The 4,778-nt window shown below is 35.5% G+C and overlaps 1 long non-coding RNA gene across 1 annotated transcript; it reads right to left on the bottom strand.

The window, feature by feature from the left end:
• Nucleotides 1-770: 770 nt before the first annotated feature.
• LOC141608943 (uncharacterized) lies at nucleotides 771-3,273 on the bottom strand. The gene is made up of 3 exons (XR_012527077.1): nucleotides 2,886-3,273; nucleotides 2,680-2,787; nucleotides 771-925 (listed from the first exon to the last, which is right to left on the bottom strand). It is a non-coding gene; the product is annotated as an uncharacterized LOC141608943 (long non-coding RNA).
• Between the last annotated feature and the right edge of the window lie 1,505 nt (nucleotides 3,274-4,778).

Consider the following 4,778-nt stretch of genomic DNA (forward strand, 5'->3'; position numbering starts at 1 on the left):
CAACTAACAAGATTAACCAAAGGATCCCAAGTTATATTCTCCTATACCACTCAAACCTTAACCAATCAATTTCTCAACTCGTTCACGCCCTCCAAAGTTACATTCTCTCAAAACTGGGTTCTCTTGGACAAGGGAACTATCCTGCGGTATAAAAGGAAAGTGTCCACATGGACTTTATTATAAGAAGAAGACGAACCTAAGATGAAACGGAAGAAAGAATTGAAAGGTAGTTACCTAGGCAAGATAAGAGGAATTTGAAAGACGAATTACCAACGAAAATGGAAGATTAAGGTAAGATACACTGAATACGAAAAGAAATATCAAGAAAGTGGAAGCATTCTACATTTGGCATAACCAACCTTTAGTGGCACCAAAACTAATAACTAACAATCAACAAACCTAACAATTAGCAATCACAAACAGACTACCACATAAAATCCTAATTTTACCCATCCTACCCTTCTCTCAAGTTTATTATTTTAAGGTCAAGTGATTTCTAAGTGGGGTGCACAAACGTGCATCGGGAGCAATAGGCTCGATACCAACTCGTGACACCCTTGATATTTAGCGTTATCTAATTACTTAAATGCATAATTTCTACAGAAAAACTGGTAGGATATGTTTGTAAATGGTTCAACTAATCCAAAACCTCGCAATTTCAAAAATTTTCTAACTAAACCATTCACAACCAATTCCAACTCAAGAAGAGTGTCGAAACCCCGCAACAACCGATAAACTAATTTACATACATAGCTTAAGACGCAGAAATATAAAGATACAACCCAAAAATAGAAAGGGAGACATATGTCCCTTCAAATTATATACAAACCAAAAGTGTAAAAGGTTTACTAATAAAATAGCCAAAACTAGGTCCAAGGTTCCTTGCTCACTAGCCGTCTGTGACCCCAAACAAAGCATCAACAACCTCAATCGCTTTTTATACAAACACGAAAGCCACAATTCAAAGGGGGAGTAACTTCGAGTCCTCCCGACCACGGATCGTCAAAATTAATGTAACATGTAGTGTAACATGTAAACAATTTGATAAACCATTTATTTATCATGTATTCTAACAAATGACCCCTAAACTGACCCAACTAACTATCATGTGAATCATATAACAAATTGTAATCCAAACTCTATCAACCATAGCTGGCTTGCATCTCACCTTCTATGATTCATAGAATCATCAAACAAGAAAGGGCAATATATCAAAGACAGGCATAAGTTCTTAGCACCGTCAATAGTCACTTTGTAACTCAAGTCTATACCACGAGGTAGGGAAGGTAATCGAACCGGTATCTTGGCTCGGCCGACTATTAAGAAAACATGGCCAAGAGACAACACAACCCTAGCCTAAAATCACAAGAGACCTAGACATGCGGATACACACCACCGCACCCAAGACTCACAACTTTTTTAAAACAAAGTGAAGTGAGTACCCTAAGGACACCACCGAAGGGTCGGCTAGTACTTAAGTGACCCCATACTATCAAAATCGCACTGAGGTCATGCCCCAACTTGGATAAACATCCACTAGTCAGGAACACAAAGGCTATCAAGCAGTGAACATGTACTCGTCAGAGACTATAAAGACCTATCTATGATGAAGGCCGAAATACTCACCTAGGACCTAGTCACAGCTAGTCCCAGCTTGAATATTTTAGCCCACACCACCCAAAACTCACCACATAAGTCAAGTAAGACACCCACTTAACCTTAAGAGGGCAAAAAGTCCTACTTACCAACATAAATTCTAATATTCTATCATGTGAAAGCTATATAAATGTCTATTTACAAAGATACAATCCCAACAGTTCCTCAATAAGAATTCAATACCAATTTCCAATCCTAGCAATTATAACAATATAAAAGGCTTTAGGGGAAACTAGGGTCATTACTACAAAATAAGAAGCTATTTAAACTCAACTAACTAAATAAGAAACTATTTAAATTCAACTAATTACACATGTGAAATAGAGATATAATAAATGGCCTAAAACAAGAAAAAGGCCGATTATCTAATTCATTCAACCGAATTTTTACCCGCAACCCCAGCCTGCGGCAGTGCGGGTCAAATTGCGGTGACCAATCACTCAATTAATCGACATCGCATCGATCAAAGGGACTAAGGCTCGGTTTTGACACTCAACAAAACATTTCAATTATAGCTATAAAATTCATTTTGAGCCTATTAATTACCATTTCATTTTGTAAATTATCCTAACATGTGATAATTGTCAATATAACATAATTTTTCTACCATTAGCATAACTTTTATGATTCTCTTAACAAATTTAACCATGTATACTCATTCTAACTATATCCATGATGAACTTAAAATGACGGACAAAGCATGGAAAACCGCGAAACAAGCAACGGACCGACCGGGCCAACCCCAAGACCGGCCGGCTGCCGTGGGCTTTGCTGCTGCTTTGCCCACGCCGCCGCACCATTTCTTCTCTTTTTTTTCATTTTTATACATTATAAGACCGTCTGAAAATTAATTAATCGTCCCCAATTCAATTTTGATAATTTAAACTACCAAAAGGCACAAATTAAGCTTGCATGCAACTAAGTTTAACATGTGAAAAATTACTACCCAAACAAAAATTCACCAAACATACAAAAATCAAAAACATGTGACGATAATTCGTCGAGTAGCTCGAAATATGTTACCTTAAGCTAGAAAATGAGCAATTAGTTCTCAAAACCGAAACCCTAACCACAACTAACCGCTATCCTCTACAATATACGAGTCCCCGAACTCGTCTTCCAATCCTTCACCTAATTTAACAATAAAAAACACAAAAATTAAGCACAAAACCGAAATCACCGAAATTTGGTCTTAAAAGAACTTAATGAAAATTGAAATTAGAACATACTAAGTTGTAGATCGTGACGAGGGGATTCCGGAAAGGTAAATTTCGCGAAAAACGGACAAGAAACGAAGATTTTATGGCAATTTTAGGCTTGATTTTATATAAATGGTGTTTTGGGTTGAATTTGTGAGATGTTGATGATGATGATGGAACAAAATCAGAAAAAAAGAAAGAAAAGAAAAGGGGTGTGCCGTGTAAGAGGAAAAGAAAGGAGAAAAAGTACGTGCGGGATTTTTAGTCGGGATTTTTAACGAGTCGGTTTTGACTCGTTTCAAAAATAATTAAATCCGTAAGTCAAATGCAAATTCCGTCAAGTCCAAAGTCTTTAAACACGAGATTACAATAAAATTGAGTATTCATTCGACCCATTTCCAAATTCGTTTACCCAACGTTCAAACGAATTGTCATTTCCCCCCCGATACGCCCTTTTTTCGAAATAAAAGATTTTACACGGTTTAAACTATTTTTAAACATTTCCAAACTATCAAAATAAATACTTTTCTTCAAAATATAATAAAATTATATTTCTTTGAATTATTTTTACTTTAAATACATTATTGTCAAATTTTACTTGATTAATTAATTATTTTCGAAACATATTAACGGTCCGAAATTTACGGGGCGTTACAATTTCAATCAATTAAATTGAATTATGCAAACCCTAACTCAATTTGGGGGAATTCGATTTTGTGCTTCTTAGTGCTAGAAATTGATTGTAGAATGCTTTATTCATGTTTGTAGTATGAATTAGTTCACTAATTCGTTCTATTATGTCTATTTGGATGAATTTTGGTTTGCCTTAAGATGAATTTTTGTCTTAAATTTCAAAAAAATGGCACCAAGAAGACCTCCTACCAAAGGTGCTTCTAAAAGAAGAAGAGGTGAAGCGGAATCCTCCCATGCTGCGGAGGATGTGCAAATGGAAGAAGTCCCGGAGTAGCAAGACCCGGATTTTCCGGGAGTGATCTTCAATTCACAAGATCAATACAACAATTGGGTCATCTTAAGGAACAAAGGTATGAAACCAACCAAATTTATCAACCAAGCTTCTTTAAACAATATTGGAATTGAGAAAAATGTTAAAGCATTGTTTAAGAATCTTGGTATGAAACATTGGTATACAATGGATTATAAGACCTTTCCCGAGCTCACCCTTGAGTTCTTAAGCTCTTTCGAGTTTCATAGGTCTAGAAAACCCGGTTTTGTGCTTTTTGTGACTTTCCGATTATTTAATGAGGACCATAAAATGGACTTAGCGGATTTTGCCAATATCTTCCAATTGCCCCATAAGGACTTACTGTTGGAGCTTGTGTCCTCCACAAATTAGTGTGATAACATTTGTAAATCTCTTACAGGTTCACAAGGGTATACTTCGTATTTTAATCAGTTGATTAACGATTACCTAATAACGGTTGGCTTGCTAGAAAGTTTGACGTTATTGTCATACAGATGGCGGTGATCAACTGGTCCCTAAAGGTCACACCTATAGGATGTGTTTGAGAGATGTGGTTATGGAAATGTAATCACATTGATGCCTTATATGACTAAACACTTAGTCAATGTGTTGATGAGACAATTATTTAATGAAGATTAAATAATATTAGTTGAGACGAATTAACTGTCAATTCGTAAATTGAATATAATAAGTTATATTTAATTAAATGTATGTATTGTTAGCTTGGACGAATTAATATGTTAATTCGTAATTAAATGTAATCGGTTATATTTAATATCAACAAGATGAATGTGTCATAGTGGTAATAGTGAGGGTACTCAAACCAAGAGGTTATGGGTTCGATCCTCACTAGATGACAATTTATATTTAACACATTTTTACATTTTTGGAATAACCGAAAATAAGAGAAATTAATTCTCCTAAATTCGGTAATGGGCCGA

The sequence above is a fragment of the Silene latifolia genome, chromosome 10 (genome assembly GCF_048544455.1).
Source record: "Silene latifolia isolate original U9 population chromosome 10, ASM4854445v1, whole genome shotgun sequence".
In the NCBI taxonomy this organism is placed as follows: Eukaryota; Viridiplantae; Streptophyta; class Magnoliopsida; order Caryophyllales; family Caryophyllaceae; genus Silene; species Silene latifolia.